Below are 23,285 nucleotides of genomic sequence, written 5' to 3' on the forward strand. Positions count from 1 at the left end.
ATTGCGCTTAGAGAAAGCAAGGCAGCTGGAGCAAGGCCCGATGCCAACAGCCCCTCATTCAGATGGACACCAGTCAACACAGGGATGTAAAGTTTAACCTGGCAGGAAGTAGAGCAGTTTTGCAAACTGAATTTTTGGTAACTGCTGTTAACAGCCATGAGAGAGAGGCAGCAAAGAAGTGAGAGAGCCAGTGAGCTGGGCATTGTTTTAAAAGGCCCAGATGAAGCTATGATCAAGGTAATGATGACGGGCAATCAAAAACCCACACAGGTTTGTGTGTCAGGTGACACCCACTCTGTCACCTGACACACAGTAACTCTCTTCCACACAAAAAAACTCCAAACCAAATCAAGATGCAAAAATATCTGCATGTGGTCCAATTTGGAGGAAGGACAGCTATAAAACCAGACCCAACTGCTCTAGAACTTAAAAAACAGAGGTACACCGGCTTGAGGTAAAACGAGACCCAGACTGAAACATCACACAAAATTCAAGCCAAGGTTATGGAAAGGTCCAACAGAGTTTGACTTTATGTGGTAGAAGTGATAACCTCAGGGACGGAAGCAGAATGGAGCTACACCTCAATCCAAGCATTTTTGAGGCTTGTTCTCATTCTGCATATTTCTTATTTCCTTTGATTTCTTCCCTTCTTCTTGCCTCTTCTTCATACTCGTGCCTGGAAGCTGCAGTAGAGACTGACAAATTGAGCCGTGGAAAAGTTTCCATGTTGCTTTGTGAAGCAAAATAGAAGCAGAGAAGTACAGGAAAAAATTATTATCTGGCTGGATTTTTTGAAATATATTTGCTATTAGTTTGAGCAGACATCAGTTTGTGATGCTACATGCATACTGACATGCAGAGCTGGAAAGCAGATGAGTAATCAATGATAGTAAGACACAAAGCCAGGAAGAACACAAGAATTCGAATCATATCAGGCAGAATCAACTCAAAACGCAACAGCTAAACAAACAGAACAGGCAGACAACGAGGGGCATGGAAACAGTAGCTTCATTGAACAGCTTTACAAAGCAGATGCAGAAAGTTTACGTGGCATGCCAGAGACTACGCAGCCAGCAGCAAGGCTGAGAACTCAGGTATCTGCACCAGTCCCAGCATTTTGACAGCACATCACCTCACCATTCAGCACTTTTTTCCCTTTCTCATAGAAACTGGGTTTCAAACTTAAAGGTGCAAATGTAAGAGAAGCCCTGTTGGGAACCGTTACTCTCAAGTTCGTCCTGTTACACATTAGGCATGAAAAGAAGAAAAAAAACCCCACCAAACCCTATTTTAGCTGAGTTCCAGAGTCATTTACTATGTATGTCTGACGTAGTCTTTGAGACAAGTCATATTTTGCTTATTACTGCAAGTCAGCAATGTAAGCATGTCAATGCAATCTGTGTTACAACAACTGGAGGCTGTGGCACAACACATTCTTTATAGGGTGGACAGACAGTTAATGAACTGAAGTTTCCCATGTTCTTGGGGCTGTGTAGTAAGAAAACAGACTTAGGCCTTGTTTACACATGTAAAATGCACTGAATTAGCAAATCCAACAGTGGATTCAGTTTTCCACAATTAAAATGTTTTCCACTTTCACATCAGCTTAATGTCATTACAAACATGCCTTTAAGCAAGCAATCCTAAGGGTTCTGCTACACGAGAAAACTGCACTAGCTTTAAGCTAACACAGGGCTTTGATTCACAAACCCACACTGATCTAGCTGTGGTGATAAGGACAGCAGTCCCCAGTTTGCTATCATACCTCCTTACTCACAATTACCTCCTCTACAGCAGATTCCACAAAATGTTTAGTGCATCCCTCTCTTGATCACTGTAGTTCACAGGCCAGCCAGTGAAGCCACCAACTTACACAGGCAAACAGTAGCAATGATAACTGTGAGGGTCATGAGACACTGGAACAGGTTGCCCAGAGAAGCTGGGGATGCCCCCTCCCTGGCAGCGTTCAAGGCCAGGCTGGATGGGGCTTTGAGCAACCTGGTCTAGTGGAAGTTGTCCCTGTCCATGGCAGGGAGGTTCAAACTAGATGACCTTTAAGATCCCTTCCAACCCAAACCATTCTATGATTCTATGATAACTACGAGACAGACATTCCGCAAACCTACTGTCAGTTGATAGACTGCAGGATGGATGGGGCAGACTGTGAAGGCAATGTCCTTCTCATAACCTTGAACCCTTAAGCTGGGGCAAACCCCCGTTTTTCAGTCACAGTGGTTTATTATTTTCTTTATGTTGGATACCATGAACAATATTTGTGAAATCAATAGAGAGATCCTTGGAGCTGCCTGCAAAAGCAATACAAAGAGGTTGTCTGTAATTTCAAGAAGTCGTTGTGGGTTGATTAACAGCACTAATACTTATGTGAACTGCATCAGCATGTCAGGATGAAGGAAGCTCTGCAAATTTTTGAAAGTGGACCAGCATAATAAGTAAATACACAGTCCTCTAGCCTTTTTTTATAAATGTTTAACTTCAGTGTATGTTGTACATGGCTGTTCCACAGTCCACATTTAACAGACATTTAGAGCAGCACAACTGAAGGACAGTGAAGATTGTCTTACCAGCCAGCCATGCGTACAAGAAAATGAAGTATCCATGCATTGCTCTGCCTGCTACAGCTTAAATAAAGTTTACATGGAGCACTGGAGCAGGAAATATCACAGATGAAGACAAAGCTGCAGTCAGTCAGAGAAAAGTATTGCTTGAACAAAAGTTATGTAGGGAGGTTGCCTTCAGTTTCCCTTCTCAAAATGCAAAATAAAGAAAGGATTCAAAATTCAGTCATATCCTGCTTGAAAAGGTCTTCTTGGGCCTATAATTTGCCTTGAAGGAAACAAGATGGGGGCAGGGAGAGGAAACTAGCAGGTGGTTGCATATGATAAGATGAACATTGCTTTCTAATGTTCCTGTGGGCTGTACTCTCTACCTCACAGTCTGCCTTCCATTCCCAGCCACACTGTTCTTTCATGTTGTGCTGTCTACCGGCATGCAGAAGCTGTAACTCCTTTGCCTGGAGACAACAGAATTCATCAAGTATCTCATTTGCCTGTGGTTAAGAGGCTGTGCACCTGGGTGTGTAGTCCAGTCCTAACTGATGTGTTCATGCTGTTCTTCATGAGGATCAGAGATGATATCCAATATCTGAACTTTCCCAGGGAACTTAAATGGAGCTTCCCCAATGGAAGCTGCAATGTCAGGGATGATCAGAAGGCTATTCTGTACTGCAGGACAATCACTCAACTATTCACCATTCAGAACTTCAAAATCTTAAGCATCTGGATCAACATGCTAAGAAACTTCTAATGGCTGTGCACTAGTAAGAAGGAAATAGAGTGTCACAGAAGTCTAGGGGCTATCCAGGAAAATCCAGTCCTCCAGCTGCCACAGGAGAGGACCCTTCTACATGGCCAGTGGATTAGTGTGAGGGTGTACAATACACAGGTCACCAGGCAACTCACTTTTCCTTTTGAAGCGATAAGCAAAGATACAGTATTACTGGTTCAAGCAGCTCCATGAAATAGTTTTTTAGAAACAAAAGCAATTTTCACAAATGTTTCAAGCTTCTCCAGCTATAAGATAAGCATGAAGATCATCCCATCACACATTTTGTGCTGTCTCTTGACCTTCAAGCTATTCGTGCATTGTCTCGCTCTGACTCATGACACAGTGTACTGTGCCATATCCTGCTATAAATTTAATCTACGTATTTACGTTTGAATGGGAGACATTTAGCTGTCCACCTACACAGTGATATACATGCTCTTGTTTTGGGATCAGCATCAAGTCACTAAACGGAAAAAGTTGGTCACAAAGTACAACCATTTTCATAGAGCTGTCATAGCTGACACTGCCTGATCTGCTGCAGACATGCCCAAGCGAATGCCATCACATTTCTCATAACTGTGAGTAAGTATGCTTTCTGCATACTATCCACTGCCATGTTCTCTCTACAGTGGAAAAGTTACCAAATGTTTTAAAAAACTCTGAATTAATTTGAACCTACCCATTTTTATGCAAATGCTGTACACAGCTTTTGCTGATGATGTTCAAAGAATGTTTCTTATGGTTTCCTAATGGAATTAGTTACATATTTTAAAATATATCAATTTAGCATACAATACAAGGAGATAAACATTCAGCATCAACTTATCTGTCTTTTGCTGTTCTAGCCACCCCAAGCAAGACCAACCTTTTCAGAAGTTATCTATTTGGCAGAGAAGCTGTCAGATCTTTTTCCTCAAAATTTCGGCAGCAAGAGTTTTGGTAGATCTTGAGCCACCCAAAACAGATTCACAGAATAACTGAGGCTGAGACTTCTGAAGTCAACTAGTCCAGCCTGCTCAAAGTAGAAATAATTTTGAAGCTAAATAAGATTGCTCAGGGTCATGCCTAAATAATTTGGAGAGCACAGACACAAGAAAGCCTCCCATGAGGAACAGTATGAAAGCAAAGGTGAAATTACACTACAGGACAAAAAGACAGATACTTCAATTTTTTACATATTCACTCCTACACCCTCATTGCCCTTTACATCCCTGTCTAGCACAGATTCATTGAAGAGCTTCCACCTAATCCATCCCCTCACATGAGGCAGGATTGGTATGCAAAAATCACCATAGGCAGAGGTTCTCTCACTGATACTTAAAAACCTCAGATTTCCTAACCTCCCAAGGTAGCCCTTCTTCTAGTGCTATCTTCCTAACTGTAGAAACAGCTTTCCCTTAAAATCTAATCCAAATCTCTACTTGCAAATACAGCTCATCACATTCTTACCTTTTTAGATACTGTGAATATCTGATCAGTATCTTCACTGCAACTACCTGGCATATAGTGATATATTTTAAATAATTTTCTTCCCTTTTCCACCCAGTCCCTTTCATCTTTCTACATAGGTTATATTTTCTAGAACTCTGATCTCTCCTCCATATCACTCTCAAAACATGGTGCCAAAAGTGCATACTTTTGTATTTGTATATTTGATTTTTCCCTTTTCTAACCACTTGTCTTTGCTGAATTTCATCGTATTGGATTTTACATAATTTCTTCAATTTACCAAGATCATTATGAATTCTAATTTTGTCCTCCAAAAGGCTGACAATCCTTTCTGGCTTGGTATTATTTGCAAATCTTATAGGCATGCTTTTCCTCCCATTGTCAAAAATAACAAATGAAAACATTGAATAGTACTGGACCCAGGACAGATTTCTGATGACCACGCTTGAATGTTCTCTCATCTTGACAAAGAACTATTGATAGATTACTCAGTCTAGTTTTTCCACTGGTTGTGCCAATCTTATGTGGATTTTGCTTCCTGAGTTTGCATACGAGAGTGCCATGTAGCACTGTGCCAAGCCTTACTTAAAAATCAAGACACATCACAGCTGCCACGTCTACTTGTCCATTAGGCTGACAACATGAACATGGCTGGTTCAAGCTTTGATACTAATTAAGAGATAACAGATATCAATTTGAAATTCATGTTTAGAAGTCAATCAGAAATGGTTATTCACACAGGTACACATGGGTTCAGTTGCTAAGCATGATGTACTGCAACATTTCTGCCAGAATTTCAGCCTGTGCCTAGCAGGGAGGAGTTCTGCATCAGACTCATTTTGTCCCCCTTATGCTGGACACACGTCAGTTGTTGGGGAACCTCTGTCTTGTGTCCCACATGCTCCAGTTTGCTGGTAGTGGGCAAAGTCTAGACTCCCATCACTTCCCACTTCAAAACATGGGAATTCAGAGTTCAGTGCCCATGAAGCTTGTTTAGCTGGCAAAATTATGAAGATATTTTGTTATTTGTGTGGGTTTGTTTTTCTTAAAGGAATTCTATTGTGTTTCTCGTGGCTTCTGACTTCCCCTCTCCAACCTGTTGTGCAAGTCTTACTATTCCCACACATCCAAAAACATGGGTTTGGTCCTTACTGCTATGACTGCTCTCTCCTCTTCCTTCTATCTCTTGTTGCTCTTCCAGCAATGAGCTTATCCCTCAAACTCTTAGTCAAATATCTCCTGCCTGTGCTGGCTCTGTCCCTTGCTCTGTTCTGCACAGCACCTTCCTACTCCAAACCCCACCAAAACTCCTGTCCCCAGCACACCAGCTCACTCCCACTGCCTTCCAGTTCACTCTTCTCCCAGTGACCATCAGAAACACGAGACATCACAACAGGCAGTGTCTATAGCTTTGGGACTTTAAGGATGACCTTTAGTGCAGAATAACGATGCATGCTGAGATAGGGACTGAAAGATGCTGTGATTCAAATTCATAGGTTCTAAAATGTGACATATCTCCCTTTGAAGTTGCCACAGTGACTCCTACACATTAACTGCAAGTGTAAACTCCCCAGTCTTCAGTTTAACTCTTTAGGGATATAGAACAGCAAAAGCAAACAGATATAGAGTTAAAAAGAAAGTTTTCTAATTCAGTTGCCATTTGCTTAAGGGACAAAGGAAAGATAATGCAGAGAGTGAAAATTAGTAAGTGATTTTACAGCAGTTCACCTTCCTGGTGATTTTCTGTGTTCAGATAAGCAGAAGAGCCTTTACTTATCAGGCTCCTGCTCAGGAGACCTCAGCCACTTTCACAGCAAAAGCTGAGGTAAAGGCAGAACAGTTTCTGCCCCAGGTAACCACAGACCCTGCCGGACAACCCTGTGGCCCTTTCCCTGATATGCTGATTTGCCATAGGTGGAGCCAGTCCATTATCTAGGATGGCCCAGTTTCAGTGAGAGAGTACCAAAATTTGCCACCTCTGTTGTACGTTACCACTACTGTCTTGGATGTACAGTCCAACACAGAAAGAAAAAAAGAATCAAAAAGAAGGCAAAGAAACACAGTGTTTAAACTGAGTCAGGTGGTCAACATGCACACAACAAAAAGAACTCAACACCGAGCAGAAGTAAACAGAAAGAGGTGGATTCCCAAGCTGGTGCAAGCTGATACAGATGCTCTAGTGTCAGTGAATATCTGCGATGCAGGTGTAATTTCAACAAAGATTCATGACATTCCATGAAGAGGAGCAGCTGAAACCAAAGATATTTAGGCAGCTAACAAACAAGAGTTTCCACAAATGCATACTTCCACTTAAAAAAAAAAAAATTCCTTCCACTGTAGACCCTGCACTTCAACATGGAATAACCTTAAAAGCATAACCTTAAATCTCACTTTTACATATACATTTCTATTCACTCACTTCACAGTCATACGAGGCACCAACTACAGCTAAATGAAACTTCAGTGATTTCTAAATACAAACCGTATGCTCAACTTTTCTGACCAGTCAGATTCTCTCTGTTTTTTGCTTCAAAACTGTATGTGGATAGTATTTGCACATAAATTATGGTACAACATCCTAAAACAGGACTACATTGAGAACTGGGTGTAGAGCTCTCCAGAGATGGCTTAAATTTAAATGAACATTCAGATGCACTTTACAGATGGCCTGAAAAAATGTCAAATGTCTTAAACATATCAAATAATATTTGCAGTTACATACACTCATTATATCTGCTTTATTTGCACTATTTCCTATTGCAATTCTGCAAACACAGCTGTAACCTGACATTTTTGTACTCGAAACCGGCAAGTTTAAACTGGTCAGTAATTTGATATGTAACAAAATACAAAGCCAGCCGAACTGCTTTTGTGTTCAGATTTCTCTGTAAATATTGCATGTGTCTGGTTATAGCTTAAACAGTGATGTGAGGACAGTCACATGGCATCACCTGTCCATTGTCACCTGCACAAGTTCCGTGGGTGGAGCTGATGGGTGAGCTACATGCCCGGCCTTTGTATCTCATACTTAGTTCCTATGGAAACTGCTATAAAGTCATGAATTCTACATCAAAACTTAATTGTTTTCTCTGAAACTAACGGTCTGGTGCATTTCAAAACAGGCGAGAAAACACAGAAAACCACAAAAGGACAGATTTACATTCAGGCCATTGTGTATTTGAATAGCTTTTTAACCTTAAATGTGGTAAACAACAGCGATGGCATAGTTTTGAAAGCAATCAAAGATCTAAAACAGTAAATGGCTTAAGCTAGCTAGATCTTAACAGACAATAATTGCCCTAGGATATATTTTAGAAAAGTGATTTGCCGACACTGTAAAGCAACTAATCCTTGGAAGGGCAAGTTGTGGAGATCATGTATTCACACTCTTGTCTAAATGCTTAAGTACTAAAGAACAGACAGGAACCAATTAAAACCATAACTGGTGTTGATGCACTAAGTAATGTTAAATTTTAAAATCTTATTCCTAATACTCACATTGGGACCAAAACCAAACACTAATCCAAAAACACTAGTACAGTGTATTAAAAATATCTTTTTAAATACAGGCATTAGTCAGGGGTGGGAAAGCCTCTCAGAAGTAAAGTGTTAGGACATTAAAATGCCTAGCAAAAGCATCCAAGACTGAACTAAAGCAGCACATATTGATGCCAGTGAATAGAGCTACCCTATTTCTCACAAAAAGTGTGGTCACACTCCTGCCCTGATCCATCCAAACCTTTTCAGGAACCACCTTGCTCTCCAAGCATTGCACTGCCCCATGCAAGAGCTTCCCCCATCCTGACTCTTCCCAAACTTCTTTCCTTAAACCCTCTTTCATTCACCTCTCTCTCCCCACCCTTTCCAAGCCCCCCTCCTAGAAATCCCCCACCTCTTTAGCTGTCCCACCCAGCAATCCCTTCTTGCTTCCACCTGTTTGAACTTTCCAACCCATCCAAGCAGATGCTTGATGTGTTGTTCGTGAACAGAGGAGGACTAGCGGGAGATGTGAGGGTCCGTGGCTGTCTTGGGAATAGTGACCATGAAATGTTAGAGTTTTCGATAGTGGGGGAAGTAAGGAGGGGCAAGAGCAGAACTTCCGCCTTAGATTTCCGCAGGGCAGACTTTAGCCTGTTTAAGAGGTTGGTGGACAGAATCCCTTTGGAGTCGGTCCTGAAAAGGGCAAAGGAGTCCAGGAAGGCTGGACATGCTTTAAAAAGGAATTGTTAAATATTCAGGAGCAGGCTGTCCTGGTGCGTAGGAAGACAAGCCGTCGGGGAAAAAGACCAGCCTGGTTAAACAGAGAACTTAGGCTAGAAGTTAAGGAAAAAAAGAGAACCTATTTGCTCTGGAAGAAGGGTCAGGTAACTTGGGAGGTCTATAGGGATGTTGCCAGGTCACGTAGGGAGAAGATTAGAAGGGCCAAAGTTCAATTAGAGCTTGATTTGCCTGCTGCAGTCAAAGATAACAAAAAAAGCTTCTGCAAATACATCAACAGCAAAAGGAGGGTCAAGGAGAGCCTCCACCACTGGCTGAATGAGGACGGTAGTGTAGTGTCAGGGGATAAGGAAAAGGCAGAGGTGCTCAATGCCTTCTTTGCCTCGGTCTTTAATGTCAGGACCAGTTGCCCTCAGAAGACTCGGCCCCCAGAGCCTGAAGTTAGGGATGGGGGGCTGTATGAACCCCCCGTAATCCAGGAGGAGACGGTTAGTGACCTGCTGTGCCAATTGGGCACCCACAAGGATATGGGCCCGGATGGGATTCACCCCAGAGTAATGAAGGAACTGGCAAATGAACTTGCCAAACCACTCTCTATTATTTACCAGCAGTCCTGGTTAACTGGAGAAGTTCCAGCTGACTGCAAATTAGCAAATGTAACGCCCATCTACAAGAAGGGCCAGAAGGATGATCCAGGGAACTATAGGCCTGTCAGCCTGACCTCAGTGCCAGGCAAGGTGATGGAACAGATCATCCTGAGTGTCATTATTACACAGCACATGCAGGACAATCAGGGCATCAGGGCCAGCCAACATGGATTCATGAAAGGCAGGTCCTGCTTGACCAACCTGGTCTCCTTCTATGACCAAGTGACCCGCTTAGTAGATGAGGGCAGGGCTGTGGATGTAGTCTATCTAGACTTCAGTAAGGCATTTGACACTGTCTCCCACAGCATCCTCCTAGACAGACTGGCTGCCCGGGGCTTGGATGGGTGAACTCTTCGACAGGTTAAAAACTGGCTGGATGGCCGAGCCCAGAGAGTGGTGGTGAATGGGGCAAAGTCCAACTGGCGGCTGGTCACTAGCGGTGTTCCCCAGGGCTCAGTTCTGGGGCCGGTGCTCTTCAATATCTTTATAGATGACCTAGACGTAGGGATTGAGTGCACCCTCAGCAAATTTGCAGATGACACCAAGCTGGGTGGGAGTGTCGATCTGCTGGAGGGGAGGAAGGCCCTACAGAGGGATCTGGACAGGTTAGATAGATTGGCCGAGACCAATGGCATGAGGTTCAACAAGAACAAGTGCTGGGTCTTACACTTCGGCCACAACAACCCCATGCAGCGCTACAGGCTGGGGGAAGAGTGGTTAGAAAGCGGCCCGGCGGAAAGAGACCTGGGGGTGCTGATCGACAGCTGGCTAAACATGAGCCAGCAGTGTGCCCAGGTGGCCAAAAAGGCCAATGGCATCCTGGCCTCTATTAGGAATAGTGCAGCCAGCCCGTCTAGGGAAGTGATTGTCCCTCTGTACTCGGCACTGGTGAGGCTGCACCTTGAATACTGTGTCCATTTCTGGGCCCCGCACTTCAAGAAAGATGTTGAGGTGTTGGAGAGAGTCCAGAGGAGGGCGACCAAGCTGCTGAAGGGTCTGGAGGGTCTGACCTCTGAGGAACGGCTGAGGGAGCTGGGGTTGTTTAGCCTGGAGAAGAGGAGGCTCAGAGGTGACCTTATTGCAGTCTACAACTACCTGAAGGGAGCTGGTAGCATAGTGGGAGTCGGCCTCTTCTCCCAGGCAACTAGTGATAGGACAAGAGGACATAGCCTCAAGCTTTGCCAGGGGAGGTTCAGGTTGGACATTAAGAAGAATTTCTTCTCAGAAAAGGTTATTAGACATTGGAACAGGCTGCCCAGGGAGGTGGTAGAGTCACCATCTCTGGATGTGTTTAAGAAAAGACTGGACATGGCACTTAGTGCCATGGTCTAGTTGACAAGGTGGTGTCAGGGCAATGGTTGGACTCAATGATCCCAGAGGTCTCTTCCAACCTGACTGATTCTGTGATTCTCAAAACTGTCTCGCATCTCAATACTGCTCTACCCCTGTCCCTCACCAGCCTGTACTCTTTTCACTCTGCATAGACAAAACTGCTACCCTCACTTTGGCCCTAACCCTCTCCTCCTGGCAAACTCCTACCTGCCACTGGCAGTCAATGTTGCTTTCCTCTGGCCGCAACAGCCAGCGAAGCTCTCCTTGTCCCTGGCTCTCCTGAAGGCTTCTGCCTGGAAAAGGTTTCACTTTCCCATATGGGTTGTGCTCCTTGAAAACTCACACACACACCTGACCACCTCAAAAGGCAGGAAAACAAAAATTAATAGATGGACATAGAAAATACCAAAATCAAGCCTTAAAAAGCTTTGCTGTATACATAAATAACAAAGCATCTATTAAAGAAGGGGAAGGAGGGAAAGAAAGAATCCTCCAGCCTGGCTTGAGATGGGATGGGGGCAGACATTTTCCCCAGGGGCAGACGTTTGCAGCTTTTAAATATTCTGCTGATTGCAGACCCAGTGTGACATTTCCACTCTCCATAAACTCCTGTGAAAATGTTTCCACTCAGCCTAATGAAGCTTGCCATGCTTCCTCTTCACCCTAGGTCTTCAGCTGCTGCCTTGTATGGGAACTAATGAGATAACTGGCCACATTTCCTATGCATGTTTGCATAGGAAAGCTCAAGCACCTAAAGCAATTGCATACAGATGCTCTGCCAGAACACAGTGACTTTGAATTGCTCGGTGACACCTGAGAGGAGTGTATTTATATTGGCTGGCATTGTATCTGTGTGTCTCCGCGGGACCCTAATACTAGTTTGTATTCGTACTGGGATACATGGGGACAAGTACTGTGCATTCTCTCCACTTTGTTTTGCTGCTTCCATTTACCTTCCCAAACCCTCCTCGCTAAGCTTGCACAGGCCAAAGTATAATAAAGGGCATGTTAGTTCCAGAGGACTTCTTCCAAGCACACATGTAAAACACAGCGTGTGTAAGGGCTTGTGGCAAGTCAGCTACATATTTGGTGAATTAAGGGGTCTTAATTTCTACAAGCCTTGCATCTTCCTGGTAGGCAGGGACCAGGCAGGAAGGTGGGTGAAGCAGTGAAACTGCTGGGAAGGAGCCAGGGGAAAGCAGCTGAATTTTTGCTTGTTATTGCTCTAAATCTCCTTTTGCAGCTCCAGAGAGACTCCTTGGGAGATTATTTCATGGACATAACCGTGTTTGTTTGAAAACTCTCCCAGTGAGAGATAAAGGCAGCCTGATAAAGGCAATGTAAATTAATCAGGCATATCACTACTTAATCCTTAATAGATGCTGGTGCAGACTAAAGAGGAAAAAAAAATACACTCTTAAATCACCGTACTCATGACACAAGATTACAGAAGTGCCCCATACTGCTGTTAATTAGATATGGCACTGAATCAGTACTAATGAATTTAATTCCTTCCTTCTTCCAAATGAAGATATGAAGAAAAAGAAAGCTACTGTTTATTCATGCAGTGTAGTCCTCCAACACCAGGATAACATTATTATTCTTACTTCCAATACTTTTCAGCAATCTCTTTAAACTCTTCTAAATTTTTAAGGAAATGGGGAGGTTGCAAGCTCAATTTGAGGACATTACGATTGAGACAATATCTATTTCAAGCCCAAAATCCAATCTAACCATGCAGAAGAACAAGACATCCATAGGTCTGAAGTGACAGACACATGGTCATATATGAAACTCATCTACAAAGGTACTAACACGACTTGCACACATTACACTGGCAATTCTAACTGGAATTTTAATAGGAAACCTTTTGAACATGACAAAGAGGCTGATAAGATTTTTGATCAGGCCATTCAGGTGCTGTGCAGATACTCTTGAATGATCCATATAAATGGGGTACATTGCATAACAGAAGACAGAAGTGAATACTAGGAACACCCCATATTATACGTACATGTTACACCCTTCAAGCAGATGGATGACACCATGCCAAAAGTAGATAGCTAATCTTGAATCACAGGCAGATGAAAAGCTTCCCTCACAATTAAATGAGAAAATGAGTTTCTTTTCATTAAGCCAGACTTTGCACTGATCAATGTGAGCTTATAGTTTACACATTCACTTTTTGCTCAATAACTGGGAGACGAGAAAAGCTGCTGCCAGGACAGTTATATCCTATGAAACGACCTGTGCTTGGGATTCATCTTTTCTAGTTGGTCTCCACCATGATCCCATGTTTACTGCTGACCATCTGAATTCCTAATCAGCAATAGCAGCATTCCATCTTCTGGAATAAAAAGTTGGAGCTATAGCCTTGAAGAGACTTGTCTACCAGACCTATGTCTGAGAGATAGTCAAACCAGGGGCAAAAGTGAAACGGAATAAGAGGGCAAAGTTAAAATTCTGTAAGATTCTCGACTTGGGTTACTTGGACATTACTGAGAAACCTTCCAAATATATGTTTCCTTACTCCCCTTCCTTTATTGCCCAGTGCTGACCTGTTCTTCTAGTGATGACCCTTTCCAAGGCACGGGTATATCAGATTAATCCCTTCCCCCATTCTTCTTCAGGGAAATCTCAGTTCAAACACGACAAAGATAACTGGTGTGTCAGAGCCTCACGAGGATAAGTGCCAGGAAACCCTGTTTTCCCCAGTGAAAAAGCAGGGCTTTCATAAGCATCTGCACATGCCTTCAGATCAGGCTGCACAGGAAAACATAAGGTTTGCATTTGGGCAATCTTCATTGTCACTCCCCTCTACCACCATCAATTTGGAAGGAGGGGTTTTTTTTTGTTTTCTTTTCCCTCCTTTTAGCACAAATGGGTCAGTGAACTTCACAGCCAGAAACCTTGACAGAACCATCTGTTCTTCATTAAAAGCCATTAATGACAACGATAATAGCACTAATTAGGCTGCATGCAAACATACACACACTTCAACAGCTCCAGAGCTACAGGCAATCAAAGGTCCAAATTGAACCAGCTGCTGTATGGTATCGATGAGTATTAACACACACATCCCACTCCCCTTGTCCCAAAAGTACAGGGACATGCAATCAGCATCCAGATGGACACGTAGAGCAGGTGCTTCTGATACACACATCAGTCAGGGTCTTTTGCCTTTGTTTCCATTGTCCTTCCACACTTCCTCTTCCTTGTGTGTTAAGAATGATTGGGGAACACCACCACAGCCCATGAGCATGTGTACTCCACCACCATCTACCATTTTTAGTTCTCTTATGGGTAGAAGTGAGTGCACACACAGGGCTTGAAGCAGCACATCATTGTGTTACACCTGGAAACTATTCCCAGCAAATGGCACTGACTTGCTACTTCCTCCAAACGTGACTTCTGGAAGTCACTTCGGTTTTCCCTGCCTTGGTTTCCTAGTCTCTAAAAGTAAAGACAGTACTACTGCACAGGCATCTGACAGAGCTTCTTTAGAAAGGTTAGCATTATGAAATCCTTGATGTGAACAACATCTGGAACTTGGAGCTACACTAATAAGAGTTTCCTTTTAATATAACATCTAGATCACAATAATCAAATGATCAAGACCCCAAAAAAGACCGATCCATAAAACATCATCCATTGCAGCAAGGCCTGCTGGATCAACTGGTGGACTTGCATGCAGAAAACTGGAAATCTAGGCCTGCCTCTGGTCTCAGTTTCCTCTGTAACCATAGACAGGTCTCCTCCCTGCTCTTACCTTTGGGAATAAACATCTGTAAAAGAGGGATGATCAAACTGACCTCCTTTGTAAAATGCTTTGAGATATATTCAAAACCAGTATTTCATAAGAGTCCAATAACAGTGCTCCTGGGAAGTATATCCAAGTGCACACTCCTAACAGACATATAGTGTTGTTCATAGATGTATACTTAAGATATAATGTTCAGATATGCATAGTAGTGAATGAGGAACACACTAGTTGCAACATACCCATCCACTCAGCGCATTATGCATTCAGAGCCAGTGTAGTTGCTGAGACCCTTCAGACAACAGTTACTATGGTTGCAGAACTGGCAGAGAGAATAAGCCCGAGCAGCGTTGCTATACAACTGGTGGGAAACCTGTGATTTCAAATTGGGCTAAGCCCAGGCAATCAATACCAGGTTTTAAAATCAATTCAAAATGTGGAACAACCAAGTGCCTTGATGAGGCTTTGAGCCAGAACTGAGAGAAGAGAGACTCAATTCACTCTCCTCTAGCGTGCCTTTCTCAGAGGTAACCATTTCAGACTGACCACACTAACTCTTTGCTAATGCCGAAAGGTTGAGTAAGGTCCCATCCCTTACGGTCCATTGAGACGAACCAGCTTCTGGCCACTTCCTCACCTTCCTGTCTTAGTTTGTCAAGAGAACAGCACATTGTTACCCTGCTCATAATGAACTAACATCTCCAAAGAGGAATGGAAAGCAATGGCCAGGAGATTTTAACTCCAGTGAATCTGTAGCATAAAGGACAGGGACTTCTTGGAAAAATAAAGATACTGAGAACAAATCTGATAATGTCCCAGCTATGAAGACAAGAACCACCTAGTTCCCTGGTTAGAAAGGTCCTCCACTTCTAGTATTACTATTCTCCTTACGCTCTGGGGATTATCAACTCACCTGAGCTGTCTTTCTTTGATATAGGCCATTTCTTCAGCTTTTGCTGCTTAGTGTGTAGTCTCACAGCCTCCAGACAGAAACTCTTAGATAGACTAATCCAGTCCTACCATTCTTCCTAGTTCGTAACATTATATCAGCCAGGCTCCCAAAACTCTCATTTTCAGAGAATAAGTGGTTTCTTAATATTATAGCGTCTGATAAGCAACATTAGAAAGCCATAAAACATCACCTAGCTGGTTTGCATAAATATCTAGTAATGAGACACCTCTCCCGTATAACAGGCTGGTGTACAAAAAACACCAACTGTGGGAAACATGCGTTAGTGCAGCTATAAAAAAAACGTAACTAGACAATTTCCAAAGCAATACACAGCTACATTCTTTATGCTTTATAGAAAGTAAAGTTTTGTTTTTACAGTTAACTTTTTTTTTTTAAACACAAAGTGCAGCATAAACCCCATGGAACTCAGCATGCACAGACTACTGGTGCTAGAGGACAATACTGTATGAATTTTTCACGTAGTTGAGTACAACATATATCAGCTAGCACCATGCCTGCTTAAATTTGAAGCAAATTAGAAAGCTCAAATAAAACTGATAGCTTGGTTTGAAAATCTTCATGTTCTGACCTCCAGGCAATGCAAAATAGAAATTTTTTTTTTTAAATCATTCTTTTAGAAGGCAAGATCCAGGCAGTGTCATAGCATCTATGTTTTAACAGCCTGGGTTTCCCAAAATGTATCAGTGTCATTTATTCCAGTAGTAATTTTGTATGCCCTGTGCTTTTTTTGAATGGCACATCCATAAGCCTCCTGAATCAGTTTTCACCACACACCATTGCCCCTGCCCCAAACCACAGCAATATTTCTTTATAGTCAGATGTTAATAAAATGGTGTCCCTCTCTAGAAGCAACTCATTACCCAAGCAAGTTGAAGGAGGTTGTCAGGAAGGTGGTATTACTGCACAGTGAGCTGTGAAGGTTATTACTCCAAGACAGGAGATCATGAGGAGGGAGTACACGAGGAGATGCCTGTGGCAGAGTCCTGTCACTGTGCAGTCAACACCTGCTTTTACATGGTTTTGTTCCTTGATTCCTTTTCTGCCCCAGAGAGTGGGGATGAAGCTACCTGCCGGTCTATAAGGGGTGCCTCCCAGCACACAGCAGCAGGGTGTGAAAGAGCTAATTCCCTGGCAGGCAGCAGGTTCATGGGCACAGAGGCCAGCAGCACCTTGCTGACAACATCCATTACAGGAGAGGCAGGGAACACCCATGTGCTGGGTCAGACGGACTACTCAAAGAATGCTCTGCGACCAGACCACAAACCATCCCGATGCTTTGCAGTGAAAGGAAGTAACCTCAGTTCTGTCCCTGCAGAGCTGGGGTGCCATTCGTGAAAGGGCCAGGCTGGCTTTGGAGGAGGCCCACGTGAGCTGGTACTGCTGAAGGCTGGTGAAGAGTGCATGGTTTCTCCAGGCCAGAGGAGTTGTCATAGGGCAGGCTACACACAGATCGTAGCGATGATCTCTTTGCCAGGCCCTGCGCTCCAGCATTGAAAGCACACATAGAAACAGCTGGGGAACAGAATTTACCACTCTCGTGGGACAACTGAGCTATCCAACAGGAGAGTGCTGAGGAGCAAGCCCTTGATCTCACCACTGTCAGTTATTTGTGAATTTAGGGCTTTCAAACAACAAATCTAGTGAAAACACGTGGGCAAATTCAGACAAGCTGACTAATTACGATGTTATAAAGACAATGCATTTTTTTCCCAATAAATTCATTATTCACAAAAAAAATCCGCACAGTTGAACTTAGGTCTTGGTTATTCAAATACCTCCTCTCTCTTTTTCTCTTTTGTTTTGCCTAGACCACAAGCTCTTCAGAACAAAAGCCACCTCTTCTCAACTTTCTCCATAGCACTACATGCATTCACCACACTTAACCCGGAGGGCTCCTGATTCTGACAAGAGTCCCCAGGCACCTCTCTAATTGAAGTAACTTTGTTAAGCCACAGAAATTAGAAGGAAACAAAACAGCTCCCATTCACACTACACAAGGTTTGAGCCCCCTGAAAGTATAGAACAGAAAGATCAGAAGGTGTTAAAATTCCTGTGGCAAAACAGACTCAACGATCGCCTCTTACAATTTATATATGTGTTTACGTTTAGCCCACACCCAGGGCTAAATAATAACCAGTTGTTCTATCACCCAAGACCCCTCCGCAGCTGAGAAAGGGAACTGGGAAAAGGAGGGAGACTCAGGAGTTGAAATTTAAACAGATTTAATAAAACAAGAACACCAATATCAATACTAATACAAAAGACACAAAGTTATACTCAGCCCATAGAGTGGTGGCAAGTCTCTCCAGGGATCGCAACCATTGAGGAGAAGGAGAAAGAGGGAGGTGATCGGAGAAAAGAGCAGAGCAAAAGAGCCCCAGATCCCCAGCAAGCTTTCCCTTTTATAGTGAATGTGATGTTAATGTTACAGAATACACCTGTGGGCCAGCCTGGGTCAGCTGCCCTGGCTTTCACTGCTGATGGCCTTGATCACCATCCCACAGCTGGCCACAAACTGAAACAAAACGTAACAGAAAAGTGATTCTATAAATTTTATCCCTGCAAAACCAGGACAATATGCTTTCAAAAAAACCCACATATTCAGACTTCATGTTTAATAGGAAAAGTAGGGATAGGAAGTGCTGCGTTAGCATAGGGTTCCTTTCAAGTGTATAGGAAAGGGACAACCCTGTGACACTGGCCAGGGTTCTCCTAAGCACAGGCAGCATTTGGGAACAGCTCACCCATAGGATACCTCCACTGAGTACAGCTGGCAGATGTTGAGCTCATTTTTACCTGTACTTTGAGACAACCCAAAAATCTGGTTATTGCATTAGCACAGCACTGAGCTTGAATTAATTATCCCAATTCTGGCTTTAACTGAGGTTTTGGTTGGCAGTTCGGGAAGCCTGAATATTTGATTCCTCATAGCAGGTCAGTAGTGGCAAAACTGCATAATGCAAAATACTGAAGTGGTATGATATCACTTTGCTGGTTCACATTTTATACTGCTGAGACCCAGCAGGATAGGAGGCATAGACTACTCAGCGGGGAACCGCAGATTCAGGCTCATAGCTGGCTAACAGAGACATAATTCATTCATCTTAGAGCATGGGTAGCATGTACTCATTTTAGTCCAAATGCTGTACAGATATTCCCCAGAATGCCTATCCTGCTTGCACTGGAAAACTTTCCTCCTCCTGGCGGGAGAGTGTAACTATCCTTACGAAGTTTAATGAAAGTAAGAAGGGAAGGCTCCTGGCAGGAGAAAGGATTGAGAAGTCTAATCTGCTGTAATGGATTAACACTGTCCTGAAAAACACACTGGGCTGAGCTTTCAGCCCCTTTCCTCTTAAATATCTAGGACAGTGTTGAAAAATGCATGTGCCACCATTGCTGAGAAATGGACAACTTCTTTCCATTCCTCTTCCATTTGCTGGGTAAACAGGCCAATCGCAGAGTCAGCAGCCATGGCAATTTCTGAGTCAATATTTATCAAGCCCTTCTCCAACTGCTATTTCATGCCTCATTGGTCAGAGAGCATCCTTTCCAAGTAAGCCAGAAAATCCTGACCTTGCAAACGACAGAGGAGCTGCTTGAAGATCGCAGAGTAGCTCCTCCAGCTTAAAAAAAAATAAAAACCTGAAAAAAAGATCCCCAAAAATCGCAATTCATGTGAGTGTCCTCATGGCATTACCCATTCTTCTTCCACCCCTTTCCTTTCTCTCATCCCTTCTTTCAGCACCAACCCTTGAAGCTAAAGCTTCATTTAAGAGCCCTAAACAAACAGCTTGTTCATTAGCAAAAATCAAGCTACATGTAAAGGACATTAAAAGCCATGGATACCCGCAAGGGAATCTGTTTTGGGTTTTTTTTTTTTGTCTGTACTTTTAATGACATAAAAGATTGATTTCTTCCTGCCCCTCCCCTAGGCATACTGAGTTCACAATTATTCCATCAAACAAAAACAACTGCAACAATGAGGGGGAACAGACTGACAGAAAGAAAGGTATTTGTGGGCACAAAGATGCTATCCTCCATCCTGGCCCTCCACAGAGGAGACTACAGAGTGCAGAGAAACCTGAGAGAGACCAAGTGCTGTAAGACCACCTCTAGAAAAGATTGTCAAAAATCATCTGATGGCTCAAGGACATTTGAAAGGAAAGCAAGCATTGCCCTTCCTAGCGAGAGAAAATAACTTGTTATAAAACAAAAAAATGTCTATGATTTTTTGAAGAGATGAAGCAGTGTAACTTACCAGCACACCCTCTGAAGTCTATGGATTGCCTCCAGGACCCATTCAGGCAAAGTAGCATTAACTGTACACTTTAGGCCAGAAAGGATTCACAGTGCCACACAATCTGGTACCACAGCATGTCCCTCTGCTGCAGCTTGACACGCCTGAGGTTTTCTTGGAAAATACATGTGTACCTGAACACACCATGAAAATATACACTGAAGGCTGAAGGTAACGAATTGTTCCTGCCAGAAAGAGACTGAAAACAAACACAATCAAAGTGCAAATGGGAAGGATCAGAGAGGAGTCATCACTATTTTTTTTCTCAAGCAGAAGAGGAGAATGCCCCCAAGCACACAAGGAAATTACATCTTCAAGTTTCCACTGAGTCCCAAGCTGAGCAGAGAATATCTGGATCTTTGACCACTGCAGTGTAGATGCCTTAGGCCTTCACTGCACAAGTGCATTATTCCAAACAAAACAACAAATAATAGGGATAATTTCTGTGCACATTTTCATCCCGTTAATCCCCATTACTCTTCTGGGAACACTTCTCCCCAGACAGTTTCTCTCTTTACTATTTCTCCCCCTATTTTGCTACAAGCTAATATAAAGCTGCTCTTTTTACTTTATTTTCATTAGTTTTTGTAGGGTCTAGCAATAACCTGCTTTGTTCTTTTCATCTTTCCTAAACAGGTCCTCCCAGTTCTTCAGTCTCTCTGACTCTTTTCTGAGCTATACTCAAAACATCACATCACCGCATTTCAAATACTACACTGCACTCAGCATTTGAAACTCTCTCTACTCATTCAGAGGGTAGTCTTGTTCAGCAGAGCTTTGCCATGGGATGTCACTTGGACTTCAGCTCCAAATTACACAAAGTGACACAGCTTATCACCACCTTGATCCCTGGGAAGAGGCTGCTGCCTGTGCGTACCCAAACCCCACAACTCCAATTGGCACTTTGCTACTAAGGAGCCCAAGCTGACCTCTCTCAACCTTGTTTGTACAGGTTTATTTCTCCAGTTAAGCCGTGTTTCATATGATTTCCCCTGTTTGAATTCTGTTGTATTGACTTCTGTCCAGATACTTTTAGTTGCCTTTGTATTTATCTGGTACTCACAACGCTTTCCACATTAGCAGCATCAGTGAACTAATGGGCTATTTGTTACTTCCCAGATCGTTAGTCAAGGCCTTGAACAGAACAAGCCCTTCAGCAATATTCATCTCTGCCCAGGACACTGCTCCTCAGCTTCATTGCTACCATTTACCATTTCCTTACATATATAGTCCTCCTTCTCACATACAGACCATGTGATAGCACCTTCATGCATACCAGTGCAAATACGTTTTTCATCGTTTTCGCTGCATACAAAATGCTTTAACAGAATCCCAAGCGTTCGGGATTCTTTCTTTCTGCATTTCTGCCAGCCAATCAACTAGCACCATGTTTTCCTTGATATAGATACATGCCACAGATGTAGCAGTTACTACAATGGAAAAAATAATAATAAAAAAATCTTATTCCATAAACAGTGGGATGGAGGAAGTTCAGTTTCTTATGCATTATCTCCTGCTACATTCTCATCCACATCTCCTAAATGTGACTTGGTAGTTTCAGGCTCCTGTGCCTTTCCCTGTTGTACAGAGTGGCACGCCAGAAGGGCGGGATGCTCCGTGCCCAGTCTGAACCCTCAAAGCTACTGAACGGTCTGCCAGTAGGCATGTGTTATCTGGCCAGCTGGCTCCTACCAGACTGAGCAGATATAGGCAGAAATAGCCAAGCTGTTCTCTCAGCAGAGACGCTAAGAGATGCCTACTTATCTTCTAACCAGCCACCAGTTCCCATGAAGCACACAGGGACTTAATATAGTTGCTTTCCATTAAATGGGTTTCAAATTGACCTGTGGGGTCAAATGTTATTAGAGAAGGTCTGAAGGGTAGCAGGATTTCTCCAGACCTCATTCCTGAAGGACCCAGACTAAAAACATATTTGTGTTGGTCTGCACATAGGTGCACTTGCAGCGACAGTCATTTGGGAGTCCTCATGGTGGCGGATTCACCTCGTCAGAATCCTGGAGGCTCAGCAAGAGTCGTCCCTGCAGTCAAGCTCTGTGTAAGGTCAGGGACTAAAGTTTGAAATTGCAATGGATATACAATATATTTTAAAAGGTGAATGTTTGTTGAGGTGAGGTAGTATCAAAAGACCTTATGTCTAACAGTCACTGGCAAGTCCAAAAGCTGTGAAGGCTGAACCTCCACAAAAGCAGTGAGGGGGACTTGGTCATAGTAACAGGAGAGGAAAAGAGGGAAAGGCTTGCACAGGGATTACTCTCCTTCTGTCACATACTTCCAGTGAGACCTTGGGCAACTACCTTAGCAGTCTGTGCTGTATTCTCCCATCTGTCAGACAGGAGAAAGAAACAGACCATTTCAAGTAGGCATCAGGCTGCTTAGTGCATTAGTGTTTATAGACTGCTTTGAGATATACTGGTGGGGGGAAAAAAGACAAAAACTTGGGGCAGGGGGAGGGACAGATGAGTTGAGGATCAAATTTTGAGGCATCAACTTTAAAGATGTTCCTCGGGGTTGAATTCTCGGGCCAGTTCTCTCCAATATATTTATCAACAATGTGGATGCAGGAGTTGAATGCACCATTAGCAGGTTTGCTGATGATACCAAAGTGGGAGGTGCTGTTGACTCTCTTGAGGGACAGGAGGCCTTGCAGCGGGATCTGAATAGATTAGAGCATTGGGCTATGATTAATGGGATGAAATTTAGCAAGTCAAAATACCAGATTCTGCATTCTAGGACGGAATAATGCCAGGAACAAGTATAAATTGGGAGAGGAGTGGCTGGAGAGCAGCCCTGCAGAAAGGGATCTGGGGGTGCTGGTCAGCAGCAGGCTCAGGAGGAGTTAGCAGCGTGCCCTGGCAGCCAAGAAAGCAAACCCCATCCTGGGGTGCATCAAACACAGTATAACCAGCTGGTTAAGAGGTGATTATCCCGCTGTATTCAGAGTCGGTACAGTACTGAGTGCAGTACTGAGTGCAGTTCTGGGCCCCACAATTTAAGAAGGGTGTGAAGGTTCTTGAATGCGTCCAGAGGAGGGCAACAAAGCTGGTGAAAGGGCTGGAAGGAACGTCTATGAGGAGTGGCTGAGGACTTTGGGCTTGTCTAGTTTGGAGAGAAGGATGCTGAGGGGTGACCTCTTTGCTCTCTACAGCTTCCTGAGGAGGGGAAATGGAGAGGGAGGTGCTGAGCTCTTCTCCCTGGGATCCAGTGACAGGATGCATGGGAGTGGTTCAAAACTGCACCAGGGGA

Source organism: Nyctibius grandis, chromosome 4, assembly GCF_013368605.1.
Source record: "Nyctibius grandis isolate bNycGra1 chromosome 4, bNycGra1.pri, whole genome shotgun sequence".
Taxonomy (NCBI): domain Eukaryota; kingdom Metazoa; phylum Chordata; class Aves; order Nyctibiiformes; family Nyctibiidae; genus Nyctibius; species Nyctibius grandis.